This window comes from Narcine bancroftii, chromosome 9 (assembly GCF_036971445.1).
Source record: "Narcine bancroftii isolate sNarBan1 chromosome 9, sNarBan1.hap1, whole genome shotgun sequence".
Classification (NCBI taxonomy): domain Eukaryota; kingdom Metazoa; phylum Chordata; class Chondrichthyes; order Torpediniformes; family Narcinidae; genus Narcine; species Narcine bancroftii.
This window is the reverse complement of record NC_091477.1, coordinates 82,186,693-82,201,348: the sequence shown is the minus strand read 5'-3', so window position 1 is coordinate 82,201,348 and position 14,656 is coordinate 82,186,693. Positions and strand designations below refer to the sequence as shown.

The 14,656-nt window shown below is 36.5% G+C and overlaps 1 protein-coding gene and 1 long non-coding RNA gene across 8 annotated transcripts in view; one reads left to right on the top strand and one right to left on the bottom strand.

Moving 5' to 3' along the window:
- LOC138742343 (G-protein coupled receptor 35-like) overlaps positions 1-10,396 on the bottom strand; it is a 52,486-nt gene extending 42,090 nt beyond the window's left edge. For 5 of the 6 annotated variants that reach the window (XR_011344092.1, XR_011344088.1, XR_011344089.1 and 2 more), the window contains exons 1-2: positions 10,304-10,396; positions 1,520-1,612 (exon numbers count right to left, since the gene is read on the bottom strand). The gene's annotated coding sequence lies outside the window, so the exon portion shown is untranslated. The remainder of the gene's footprint in view (positions 1-1,519; positions 1,613-10,303) is intronic. The other variant, XR_011344090.1, reaches the window with a different exon arrangement.
- Positions 10,247-14,656, top strand: part of LOC138742345 (uncharacterized) — a 209,486-nt gene continuing 205,076 nt past the window's right edge. For both annotated transcript variants that reach the window (XR_011344094.1, XR_011344093.1), the window contains exon 1: positions 10,247-10,372. This is a non-coding gene — a long non-coding RNA (uncharacterized lncRNA). The remainder of the gene's footprint in view (positions 10,373-14,656) is intronic.

Here is a 14,656-nt window from a genome sequence, read left to right as displayed (position 1 = left end):
GCTGGAGAATCCCCGTAAACCACAAGGAATACTGTGAAGTGGCTAAGCTTTTCTGTACTCTCTGTTGTCTGTAACATATAACGGAGGTTCATTCTCCTGGTTGACTTCCCAATAGTTACCATCTACTGCAATATTTTTGTGATGTCATGCAATCTCAGTCCCAAAATGAATATCTCATTGAGAGGACAAGAAGAAATGAAGATGGATAGGATGAGATGAAGTTTGTTAGTGGCAAAAACATTTATGTTTTTGATTTGGTTTGGCCGCCAGAAATAATTAGATGGGAATTGGTCATTGTCATTGGCACTTGGAATGATGGTGGAATCCAAGGCAACTGAGATGTCTGAGAGAGAACCCCATAAAATGATGTATTTAGCACATGTTTACTCATCTTAGCTAACAATGTTGTTGATTTCTCACAAAAGAGAATCTTAGATATATCGTGTTAATCAATGACATATTAATTTAATAGGTGGTAGCACTAGGTATTGCATTATGTTGTCATAGGTTTCTAGTGGACTCTGGTGTGAAAATTATTATTATCGTTACAATTGGAATGTGGAGATCAGGACAAATTTTACAATGCTGCTTGCTTGATTCTCAATTTTGTACAACGATAATTCTTAGTCATGTAACTTCTGCCAATATTTAGCAAAACATGATTTAATATTTGAGGCTGAGATCTCAGTTGCTTTTCTACCTTAACACTTAACCTTTCAAGACACCCAAGAAACTATCATTTTTGGATCTCTGGTTTTGTTTTGCTGAATTGATAGATGCAAATGAGAGGATTATCTAAAAAATATACTATCCTGCAGTTTACATTTTCAAATCAATGGAAAAGTGGGAAGCCTGGAGGAAGCCACAGTGAATTAATCTAATTTATTTGCGATGTTAAAACAATAGAAACCCAGTTTGACCATTTTTATGATTAAGTTTGTAACATTGCTTTACCATGAGGTTTTCTGCAAAGTTTTAAATTCAATGTGGAGATGGAGAATGCTAACTGTTTACACATAAAATTACCTTTTTTGCTCTATCTTAGCCGATTCGACAATTATTAAAACTTTGATGTAAGTTCTCAAGCTTCGCATTGATCATCCAAACTTATAGTGTGGAAGTGCTGTAAGTTCTTAAGACAATGTCTTAAGAAAGCAGCCTCTATCCACAAGGACCCCCATGACCCAGGTTATGCCCTCTTCCTTCTATTACCATTGATAAAAGGGTACAGAAGCCTGAAGACAAGCACTCAGCAGCACAAGGACAGTTTCTCCCCATCTGCCATCAGATTCCAGAATAATCAAAGAACCACAGACCTCGCCTTACTTTGTCTTTTCCTTGCACTATTTTTATTTATTTTGTAAGGTGGTTTATATAACTGTCTGTGATGCTGTCACAAAACAAAAAAATTCATGACCTGTTCATAACAATAAATTCTGATTCATGTTCTGTTTCTGTTCACCGAAACTCTGCTACATCATTTTAAAATTGCTTGAATTCAACATGCAATTAAACTTACCGTTTTGTTTATAAATCTCTGAAGCTAAGACCACTGAGAAATGTTCTAATTGAATATTTGCTTGCTCAGTATGTTGGCCACACTGTGTTTACCCTGAGAATTAAAAACACTTTGAGTGAAGTCCAGGCTTAAATTTTACTTATTGGTATGACATGTTACTCATTTCTTAAATAGGATTGCAAAACTCTCAGGACTGAGATAAAAATAGAAAATGTTGGAAAATCAGGCATCCTTTTTGAAGAAAGAGGATTAATATCACACGTTAATGACCATTCATCAGAATGGGAAATGGGTACATTATTTAAGACTGTTCTGTGAGCCATCAGTGGGGACCTGGTAACAACTGTAAAATGGCAGAAAGAATTTATGAGGTTATTAGACAAGCATGTCATAGAGAAAGTTTTAATTATGTTTAATTGGAAACATTAGATTCCGGGATAAATGTGTTTGAATAGTTTCTTTGTCTTTTCAATATTTTTATGAACATTGAAATTTTACATTCAAAAATACAGAGTACATATGTTAGAATTCAACAGGATACATTACACTTAAATCATATAATTTCATCCAAGGTACTCCACATTTTAATCAAATAGATTATATTCTATTGATATTATATTATTTTGTTATATAAAAAAAATCTAAACCCATTACCAAGAAAGAAGCTGTTTGGCCAAAAAAAAAGGAAAGCAGAATTCTTATCAGAGTGATTAATTACCTCATTAATAACAGTTCTACTTTCATAAGAAATCAAAGATGATAAAAGTAATTCAAAAAGGGTCCCCACAGTGTTTGAAAATTTACGTTCAAATTGGAAATTGAGCATCTAATCTTCTCTAAGTTTAAGCATGACATGACGTCACATAACCATTGAGCATGAGTAGGTGGGTAATCTCCCTCCAATCTGAGCAACACTGCCTGAGAAATAAAAGCTCATACATGTAGCTCAAATGTCATTAACATCACTCTCTCCAACAAAACCAAACAAAACAGTTAAGGGATTTGGTTTAAAATTAACAAAAAAGTCCAGAGAAAATTTGAAATACTCCATTCCAATTTTTATCAAGATTCTGGCATGTCCAAAACATATGAATTAACGAAGCATCTCCATTGTTGCCTTTATCACAATAAGGTAATACATTCACATAAAAATAAGATAGTTTAACTTTGGACATGAGCACCCTATGGACTACTTTAAATTGTAGGAGAGAGTGCGGGCATATAAAGAAGAGGTATTAACCAATTTGAAAATTACATTCCAAGTTTCTTTAGAAATTAAAAGCTGTAGGCCCTGATCCAGGCTTTAAAAAAATTTATCTGACAGAGCTTCTTTTATTCCCAACAACATATCATAAATGTTAGATACTGAACCATTATGGAAAGGTTGTAGATTAAAAATTATATCATTTAAATTCTTATCCGTCCTCTTAGGAAATGGATGTAATTGAGATCATAAAAAATCTCTAATCTATTAATAATGGAGAAAAATAAGTATCGGTAGACCGTATTTAACTGAAAGTTGTTCAAAGGAAGCAAGATTTGCCTTGATAAATAAATCTTTAAGACATTTAATGCTCAATCTATACCATTTAAAAAAAATTACATTAATCATGCAAGGTTTAAAGAAATAATAAGAAAAACTATAGGACTAGAGAGAGAAAATCTCATTAAACCAAAATGTTTAAATAGTGAATAAATTGATTCTGTAACATTTTATCCTAAAACTAATTTGGAAGAGGTGGGACTGCAGGCAATGGCATGGAGGAAGGCTATAAAAGATTTAATACTGAAATAAATTCCCAATTTTTTGACCACATAAAGTTCTGTTAATTTTAAGGTAAGCAATATGGGATGAACACATTTATCTCTGGCTGGTAGTTCCCCATTGGCGTCACTAGGGGGGTTTGACACCATCAGAGGGGGTGACACCGAAATGACTGTCTATAAAATTTTGGTGCAATGTTTCAGCAGATATTTATTATTTTTTTTTTATAAGAATATTCCTGCAGTTAGTTATAAACAATAAAAAAACATTTTTCGTAAGACCAGGTTACATGTATCAATATACCTACAAGACTAAAACTCTATGTTAATTTACTTTTTGAACTTTCTAGTGCACTCCAGTCAGAGCTGTCATTATTTCCCAATTACAATGATGCTTTGAATCAAATGGTTTAGTCTGCACACACTACAAGCATGCGCTGTTGTTTTTGTTGCTGCTGTGAGTATCATATTGTAATTTAAAGGTGTAATTTTAATTTTGCTAGTTGTTTATCTCACTACTATTGCCATGACATTACTACAAGAAACATTACTAAGGATTCTGTATGGTCTGGTATGGGAGGAGGTCCATGGGGGTAAAGGGAGGGGGGTTGGGGTGACTCCAACCCTCATGATACCACTGTGGTTCTCTAAGGTAACCAGGCCTTTGGTTCTTGTGATACAACAGAAATGCAAAAGCCAAATACAGCCACAACAAAACGAGAGGGATGTTTTTGAGCTTTGGTTTGGATGGAGAATGATCTGTTTCAATATAATCAATACCAATGAAATGATCATCAAGCTTTAGATAAGATTGTTTCTAAGTAGGTGAGACAAAGCATTACAATTGAGGAAAAATCAAATTTGTTCATGGATGAAGTGAGAACTAAACGTATATCACAAAATGGGTTTTCACAAAAAATATTCAAGATCTTTAACTGCTATAAACAGAACTGAAGAATTCAAGGCCAGGATGTCTCTGATCGAGGGGTGTGTGGCAAGCAGCCAGATGTCATGGTCCATATGGGGACCAATGACATAGATAGGAGCATGGATGAGGTCCTAAAGAGGGAATACACTGTACAGGGAGTTAGGAAGGAAGTTAAAAAGCAGGAGCTCAGGGCTGGGAATCTCAGGACTGATGCCTGTGCCACACACCAGAGAGAGTAGGAAATGGAAATTGTGGCAGATGAATGCATGGCTGAGAGTTGGTGCAAGGAGCAGGTGTTCAGATTTGTGGATCATTGGGATCTCATCTTGGGAAGGTCAGACTTGTACAAAAGGGATGGGCTGCACCTAACTGGAGAGGGACCAATATCCTGAGGGGCAGGTTTGCTAGAGTTGTTGGGGAGGAACAAAATATAAAAGGAGTCTATTTCAAAGCTAGGAATATTAGGAATAAATGGGATAAACAGAGCACAGATCATGGAACTATGATATTGTGGCCATTACTGAAAGCTGGCTGGAGGAAGGGCAGGATTGGTCGATGCAGGAAACAGGAAGGATTCATGAGAAGTATATGGTAGCCAGGAAGGAGCTTAAGAAAGCACTTGGGAGAGTTCAAACAGGGCATGAGAAGGCCTTGGCAGGTAGGATTAAGGAGAATCCCAAGGCATTCTGTGTGTATGTGAAGAACAGAAGGATGATGAGAATGAAGGTGGGGCCGCTGAAGGATAAAGGAGACCACATGTGCCTGGAGGCAGAGGATGTTGGGGAAGACCTAAATGAATACTTTGCATCAATATTCACAAGAGAAAAGGACCTTGATCATGGTGAAGTCAAAATTGAACAGGCCTGTGTGCTGAACAAAGTGGAGATTCCGGAAATGAAAATGTTGGATCTTCTTAAAAACATCAATATTGATGTTCACGGGGACGGGCATGATATACCCCAGGCTGCTGTGGGAAGTGAGAGAAGAGATAGCTGGGCAGTAGCTATTATCTTTAAATGCTCTTTGGCTGCAGGAGAGGTTCTGGGGGATTGGAGAATGGAAAATGTAGTCTCTTTGTTTAAAAAAGGTAATAGGGAGAATCCTGGGAATTATAGACTGATGAATGGTATGCAAACTATTGGATAGGATTCTTAAGGATAGGATCTATGAGCATTTGGAGAAGTACAGTCTACTCAAGGATAGTCAGCATTGCTTTGTGAAGGGAAGGTCATGTCTCATGAGTCTAATTGAGTTTTTTGAGGAAGTAACATAAAAACATAATTTTGGCAAGGCTTTTGACAAGGTCCCCTATGAGAGACTCATCCAGAAAGTCATGAGTCACAGGATCAGTGGAAAATTATCTGTATGGATAAAAATATTTGGCTTGTAGGAAGAAAGCAGAGAGTAGTAGTGGAAGGAAAGTATTCTGCTTGGAGGTCAGTGACGAATGGAGTGCTGCAAGGATCTATTTTGGGACCAGTGTTCTTTGTGATTTTTATAAATTACCTGGATGAAGAAGCTGAAGGATGGGTCAGTAAGTTTGTGGATGACACAAAGGTTGGAGGAGTTGTGGATGAAGCTGGAGGTTGTCGAAGGTTACAAGATGATATAGACAAGATACAGAGCTAGGCAGAAAAGTGGAAGATGGATTTCAATCCGGATAAGTGTGAGGTGATGCATTTTGGAAGGACTAACCAGAAGGCAGAGTACAGGGTTACTTAAGAGTGTGGTTGAACAGAGGGACCTTGGGGTGAAAATCCATACATCCCTCAAGGACAGAGCACAGGTTGATAGGATAGTTAAGAAGGCCTCTGGGATGCTTGGATTCATTAATTTGGGGTTTGAATTCAGAAGTAGAGAGGTCATGTTACAACTCTACAAATCTCTGGTAAGACCACTCTTAGAGTATTGCATTCAGTTCTTGTCACCACATTATAAGAAGGATGTGGAAGCTATGGAAAAGTTGCAGAGGAGATTTACCAGTGTGTTGCCTGGATTAGGAAATAAGTCTTATGAGGCAAGGTTAGCAGAGCTGGGGCTTTTCTGTTTGGAGGCTTGATAGAGGTCTACAAGATTATGAGAGGCATAGATAGGGTGGGCAGCCAGCACCTGTTGCCTAGGACTGGATCAGCAAACACTAGAGGACTTATGCCCAAAGTTAAGGGAGGGAAATTTAGAGGAGACATCAAGGTTAAGTTTTTTTACACAGAATTTTGTGTGCCTGGAATGCCTTGCCAGGGATGGTGGTGGAGGCTGAAACATTGGGGGCAGAGTCTCTTAGACAGACACATGGATAAAATAAAAATAGAGGGTTGTGGGATGGGGTGGGCTTAATAAATTTTTTGAGGAAGGGATATATTAGTCAGCACAACATCGAGGGCCGAAGGGCCTGTTCTGTGGTCTATTGTTCTATGTTCTATGTGAGGAAAGGCATATGTAAGTAACTTGTGAACACACAAGTATAAAGCACAGCAAACTATAACCAAATATGTTATAAAATTTCCAAAAATAATTATAAAAAGAACATTTGGAAGGATACTAAGGTCAACACAAAATCACTACGTGTTTGGACAACAAGGTAGATAAGGACAATTCAAAACCAAAAAGATTGCTCCCAATTTCATTTTCTATAGTGATGGTTTTCCTCTTCCTTTGTTTGTCCTTCCCTTTTGCAATAAAATCAACTTATCACTTCCTCAATTCTGATGATGAATCTTTTAACGTGAAATATTAATGCTGTTTTGTATTTCACTGTTGCTGCCAAACCAACTGAGTGTTTATGTTTTCATTTTGGTTAAAAGCAAAATTATATCTTAAAAATGACAGGTGGGGTTCAAGAGCCTGATAAGTGTTGGATAAAAAATGCTTTTGAATCTGGATTTGCTGCACTTTGGACTTCTGTACCATCTGCTTGGAGCAGCTAAGCTGTTGGGCGTTCTTCATGACATTGGCTACCCTCTTGAAGAAGTGCCTCAGGGCGATACCTTCAATGGATCGGAGGTCAGTGCCTGTGATTGACTTGGTAGGTTTGCCACTTTCTGCAGCTTTCGGTTTTCCTCTGCACTCGCTTTTTCAAACCTGGCTGAGATCTAACAAGTTAGTACACTTTCCACAGTACACCAATAGAAGTTTGACATGCCAAATCTCCTTGTATGTCTTGGAAAGTGGAGGCGTTAGTATGTTTGTTTCACTTTATAGGATCTACAGCTGCTGAATGTCCAACTGATACTCTGGCTTAGTCAGCAATTGTCTTTTTGCATTGCAGTACTTTAGCTGGGATGTCTTTTTGCATATTTTTACTGTGTATTTAATTAGAGAGGCAAATTTTAAAAGAAAAAACATCATGGCCACACTCTCAGTCTAGCTTTCAACTTATGCTTGTCTAAATGAGAAACCTTAGGACATCTGCACCATCCACGCCATGGCAGGAGATGATTGATGTGATGGCCACCAAACACATTCTGTCATTTCCATCAACCCAACTACATATTGGCTGCAGAAGCAGAAGTTCAGAATTAGGATTTATCATTATGAACATTGTTTCATCTTGTATGTGTGAGTTCACATGGAGGAAGGAAAAGTTCTTTACTTTAAAGCTGATTTAAATAGCACATGATGCAGGCCATGAGGCTGCAAGTCTCCATTTCAACTCTTGCATACTGTGTGTCAGCCCCCTGCTGGCAGCCAAGTCTAATCAAACAGTAAGGCATTGCTAGTTGCATTGCAACCATGATCACTATCATTACAAACACATCACAATCTTTTTTTTTGTTTTGTGGCAGCATTACAGTGCAAATATTGATATAAACTACATTTCAAAAATAAATAGAACAAGAAAATAGGATAAAGTGAGGTAGTTTCTGTGGTTCATTGTACATTCAGAAATCTGATGGCAGAGGGGTAAAAGCTGACCTTGTGCTGCTGGGTCCTCATCATCAGGCTCTTTTACCTTTTTCCTGATAGTAGCAGTGTGAAGAGGGCATGCCCTGGGTGGTGGGGGTCCTTGAGAATAGAGGCTGTTTTCTTAAGACACTGTCTCTTGTCGATATCCTCGATGGAATGAAGACTGGTGCCTGTGATGTTGCAGGCCAAGTTAACAACTCTTTGGAGTTTTTTCCTATCCTCCATACTAGATAGAATCCTCTCCATGCAATCAGGACATACCAAAAAATGAATATTGCCGTTTTTCTCATTGCATCCTAAATAGGTAAATAATATAGACTTTTATTCCACCTGTAGACATTTTTGTGAGTCTTTTGTGATATTCCATATCTCCTCAAACTCCTCACAAAGTATAGCTGTTGGCGAGCCTTCTTCATGATTGCATTGACAAGGAAGCTCCAGATTAGATCCTTGAACTGTTGACACCTAGGAATTTGAAGTTTTTGACCCTCTCCACTGCTGATCCCTAGATGAGGACTGATTCATGTTCTCCTGATTTCCTCCTGAAGTCACAATCAGCTCCTTGGTTTGCTAATGTTGAGTGCAAGCTTGTTGTGATACCACTCAACTAGTTGATCTAGCTCCCTCTTGTATGCTTCCCCATTGCCTTCTGTGATTCTGCTGACAACTGTAGTGTCATTGGCAAATTTGTAGATAGCATTTGAATTGTATCTGCCCACACAGTCATGGGTGTAGAACAGTGGGTTAAGCACAAATCCTTGAGGTGCACCTGTGTTGATTGTCAGTGAGGAGGAGATGTTGTTTCTGAATTATACTGACTGTGGTCTTCCGATGAGAAAGTCAAGGATCCAAATGCAGAGAGAGGTGCAGAGGGCCAGGGTATGGAGCTTGTTGACCAGCACTGATGGAATGATGGTGTTGAAGTCTGAACTGTAGTCGATGAAGAGTAGCTGGATGTATGAGTTGCTGTTGTCTAGATGATGCAGAGCTGAGTGGAGAGCCAGTGATATTGCATCTGCTGTGGAGTGATTCAGTTTCAACTTGAACTGGTAGGTGGGCTACCTCATCTACATTGTTGACACTAGAATCCTAAAAAGAAAGTCCTCCGACTCTGTGACATCCTTGCTGACCCATGGAATTCCTTGGCTCAAGAGCTCACAATGGGAAAAAGTATCCATAAAAGTAGTGAACATTTTGTGCCTCTCTGACCTAACATTTGCAAGCCAATTGCATACAATGAAATCAGCGCACAACAACCACATCTTTGCCTCATCAAGCACCATGTGCGCCATCCATGGCCGAATTTTGGATCCCCAAAGAACTTATTTATCTCTTCTGAACCCACATAATTAGAATGAAAATGTTTTTCTCAAACCTGAGGGACTGCCTAAGAAGAAGGAAGAGAAGACAAAGTAGAATTTGCAATATTATCCAGACAAACAGAAAGGAAAAAGGAAATAATTCCTAACAAATGCTGCAATACTTCTTATCTTTCTCTCACTTTCCTAAATCATCTGTAACTGTATCTTTGTTTCCCCACTTCTTCAGTGGAAGAGAGAGTGTTCTGGCTTTGGAACTGAGCCACATTCTCACGGCAGAGCAAGTGAAAGATGGACAATGTCTGAAAGTAACACCGATTTATTGAAATGAAAATGTTCTGCTACTGATATACTGTATCTCCCCGTCGATGAGTAAATTCCATACATTCTTAAAAACTTGATGTATTATCTCTCTCTGAGGTAAAATCCCACTTTAAAAAAGTGATGCATAATACACTTTGAGGGACAAGTCTACATTATTTACCTATTTAGGATGCAATGAGAAAAACGACAATATTCGTTTTTTTGTATGTCCTGATTGCATTTAGTCTTTCACTTAACAACTTCAACTGTTTATTTGTGGCTTTCCAAATTATCCATCTTGAAAACTGATATTCACACCCTTACCAGAATAACCACATGTTGGTAAGTGATTAATTTATTTTAAAGCATTTTGAAATATCCCAAGGACATGATAAGATGTATAAATGCAAATTCTATTTTAAATAACTATTCGCACATCCTCTTTCACATTGACTGTATCAAAAGAGAAAGACTGACATTTTACTTCTATTTCACAACATTTGAGAATTATCAACTTCCATATGCAAGTAAACATTCTTTAATACAAAAATGTCTGAAATTGCTTACCGATATCAAGACACTTTGAACAATGAATCCTATTTGCGGAGTTGGTGACACATCTTTAGTAACAAGATGGTAAGTGAAATGTCAATGTCTTATCATACTACTCACAGGAATAATATCTGTTGAAGCAATTTCTACTCATGTACAGGATATGTAAATCACTCAACGCAGTTACTTACACAAGTTGACTTGTGGCATTGCTTAAAATCTTTAATTTTGTTTGTTTGTCTGCTGAATTTATTGAGGAGTGTTTCACTCCAGAATTGAGCATTTAATCAAAGTTTTAATGCAGTCACAAGTATTATCTTGTTATTAGAGCCATAAATTATGTGATTTTTAATTTGAGATATTGTGTTGATATGTTTGATTGGGAGTGGCTAAGTAACCCAGAAATTTCTTCTGCATGTCATTTAACTCATATTGTTCATTTGCATTTTATTTCTATACTTGCAGTTTGATCAGCAGGAGGGTGTGTGATGATTACCCATTATGGATATTTCTTTCATACAGTACCTTATCAAACACCTTCAATCACAATACCCACCTGTTTCCCTATCCATTGCACTTATTTTAACCTCAAAATAGTTGGTCAATCATGACCTGCCCTTCCTAAATCCATGCTGTGTCTGCCTGGAGGAACAATTTCTATCCAGATCTCTTGCTTAATGATAGCTTCAAACATGTTCCCATCTATAGACATTAAGCTAATTAACCTATGTTAATTAGCATTTGTCTACATCCAGTGGTGTGACATTATTTGTCTTCCAGTCTGCAATGACCTCTCAGATTTCATAAAAAATTTTCATAAATTATCACAAACACATCAGTCACAACTTGGCCATTTCTTTCATTGAACTGGGATGCATTCCCATTAGGACCAGGGAACATATGTACCTTTAGGCTTGCTATTTTTCCTAGCCCTATCTCTTTAGTGATAGCATTGAGGACTTTACCTCCCTTTTCATCACTCATCAGCTTATTACCTATGTCTTCCACTGTGAGCACAGGGAAAGATAACCTGGTGAGCCTCACATCAGTAATGGGAAATTCGCTGGTTGAGGTTCAGAGAGACAAGGTTTATTTGCATTTTGAGAAGGCAAGGATTGATTTGGAACATGGCTTTGTGTGTGGAAATGATATCTCATGAATTTAATATCATTATTTGAATAGAGGACATTAGACATTGTCCATATGGAGTTTAGCAAAGTGTTTGACAAGGTTGGTCTGAAAGATTGGAACACATGGAATACAGTTAGCCAACTAGATACAAAATTGGTTTGGTGGAAGGACAGAGGGTGCCAGTGGATTGGAAGCCTATGGCCATTGGTGTGTTGCATGGGTTGATAATGGGTCCACTATTCACTATATTGATTTGGATGAGAGCATAAATAGTGTGATCTGTAAGATGGTGGATGACTCCAAAATTGGTGATGAAGTAGATAGTGAAGAAGGTTGTTTAAGATTCATATCAAATGGAAAAGTGTCCAAAGAAATAGCACATGGAATTTAATTTAGACAATATGAAATGATACATTTTGAGAAGTTTAATCAGGCCAGGACATGCACAGTGAAGGCAGGGCTTTGTAGAGTGTCATTGAACAAAGATAACAAGCACATTGTTACCTGGAAGTAGCAACACAAATAGACTGGGTGGTGATGAAGGCATATGATATATTTACTTTCATTAGCCAAGACCCTGAGTTCAAAAGTTGGGAAATCATGTCACAATTTATTTTTTGCAAATTTTATTTATTAATCAAAATAAGTCATACATAATATTTTATCCCATATAATCCCTCACCTCCCCCCAACACTAACCCACCCACCCCTCCCAACTACCCCAAAGAAAAAAAAAGGGATCGAATAAAAGAGATCAACTTACGTAATAACCTTCAATTATTGCCATGGTTTAGTGCAACCCCAAAAACTGTGGGGAAAAACTATTACAAATTCAAACCCATATATCTCATGTACGGGCTCCAAACTTTAACAAAGAAAGGATAATTATTACGTAAATTGAACATTATTTTTTCTAATGGAATATAAGACCTAATTTCCAAATGCCACTGTTGAATACTCAAATAGTCTCATTTTTCCAAGTAATTGCCAAGCATTTTTTAGCCACAGCGAATGCCAATCTCAAAAAAGCAATTTGAGACTTATCTAATTTTAATTTTGAACTCAATTACTTTATATAACCCAATAAAAATACCATAGGATCAAGCAAAATTTTAAATGTAAATAAAACTTCTAAAAGTTCCATAATTCTATTCCAAAGAGGTTTCACATAACCAACTAGAGTGCAATAAAGAGCCAATTTGCTTATGGCATCTAAAACATAAATCAGAAGAAATTCATATTTCCTTCACTTCTCAGGAGTTAAATGTAACTGTTGAATAAAGTTATAATGAATCAATCTATACCTTACATTTACAATTTTAGTCATTCTATCCTCACATATAACTATCCAATCATCTTGAGAAACAGATATGGATAAATCTTTTTCCCATTTTAATTTAGATTTATGAACTTCCATCTTAGACATTTCATTCTGTAATAACGCATATATCTCAGATATAAATCCTCTCTTTCCCCCTTTAATAAGTAAACTTTCAAATATACACCGCCTAGACAACTGTAACGTACGTCCAAAATGATCCAACAATAAAGGCTCTAACTTGATAATAAGTAAACAATTTGAAGAAATTTCATATTTCTCTTTCATTCTTTGAAACAAAATAAAATACCCAGCCTCATAACAATCCTCTACAATTTAATTCCTTTCTGTTCCCACACTTTCAAAAGTTGATTATTTAATGTGAAAGAAAAAAGCTTATTTTGAAATAAAGGAGTTTTAGCCAAGATTTTGCTTTCCATACCTATAATTCCATTCTTCTTAGTTCATAACTCCATTAAATGTTTTAACACCAGTAAATTGTAACTCTGTAAAAGTGGAGAATTCCATTTATAAATAAAATAATCCATTCTCTTCTCATCAATCTGAAACAATTCAATCTTGGCCCAAACCAAAGGTTTATCCACTTCAAACATCCTATTAATAAATTTCAACTGCGCTGATTCATAGTAAATCTAAAAATGAGGAAGTTACAGTCCTCCTGAAGCATATTTCCAAGTCAATTTCTGCAACGACACCGTTGCCATTTTACCTTTCCATAAAAATTTCCTCATCAAAGCATTCAAATTTTTGAAAAATCTTTTGGGAATTCTACAAGTAATAGACTGAGAAAAGTATTGAATATGGGGAAAGACATTCATTTTCACACAATTAACTCATCCTATTAGTGTTATTAGTAAATCTTTCCATTGATTTAAATCCTATTTAATTTTAGACAACAAAGGTAAATAATTCAATCATATAAATGATTATAATTACCATCTATTATAATTCCTAAATACTTAATTTGATCAGAAAATTTCTCTATCTGTTTACAAGATGAATAATCTGCATCAGCCAAATCCATAATCTCACTCTTATCCCAATTAATCTTGCATTGCGATAATTCACCATATTGCTCCAGTCTTGCATGCAAACTCCCCAAAGATTGCATAGGTTGCGTTAAGTATATCAAAACATCATCCGCAAATAAATTTATTTTATACTCATCTGCTTTCACCTTAATACGCTTAATATTACCATCTTGTCTAATCATCTGAGACAAAGGTTCAATAACCAATGCAAATAGAGCTGGTGACAAAGGAGAACCCTGTCTAGTTGATCTAGATAATACAAATGAAGAAAATCTCTGTCCATTTGTCACAACTCTGGCTGTAGGATTTTTATATAAAGTCTTAACTCAGCCAATAAAAAGAGGCCCGAATTCAAACTTTTCCAACTCTTTAAACAAAAAAAAGCTCCATTCCACTCTATCAAAGGCCTTTTTGGCATCAAGAGCATTTACCATTGGTTGGCTGGATTGCTCCCATGAAATATTAATTAAAGAAATCAACTTCACAATAGTGTCTGGTGAATATTGATTTTTAATAAAACCCTTTTGGTCTACATTAATCAAATCTGGTAAATATTTAGCTAGTCTATTAGCTAGAACCTTGGCAACAATGTTATAATCTACATTTAATAAAGAAATAGGTCTATAAAATCCCACTTTCAATGGGTCCCTATCCTTCTTAGGAATAACCATAATAAGTGCTCTAGAAAGATAATTCAAAAAAGAGCCAATCTCCATCCCCTGCTTCAATATATCAATCAATATAGGAGTTAGTCAATCCTGAAATTCTTTATAAAATTCGGAAGTAAAACCATCCTCTCCTAGAGATTCCCCACAGGCATTGATCTCAATGCAACCCTCACCTCTGTAACAGTGAAAAATGTGTCTG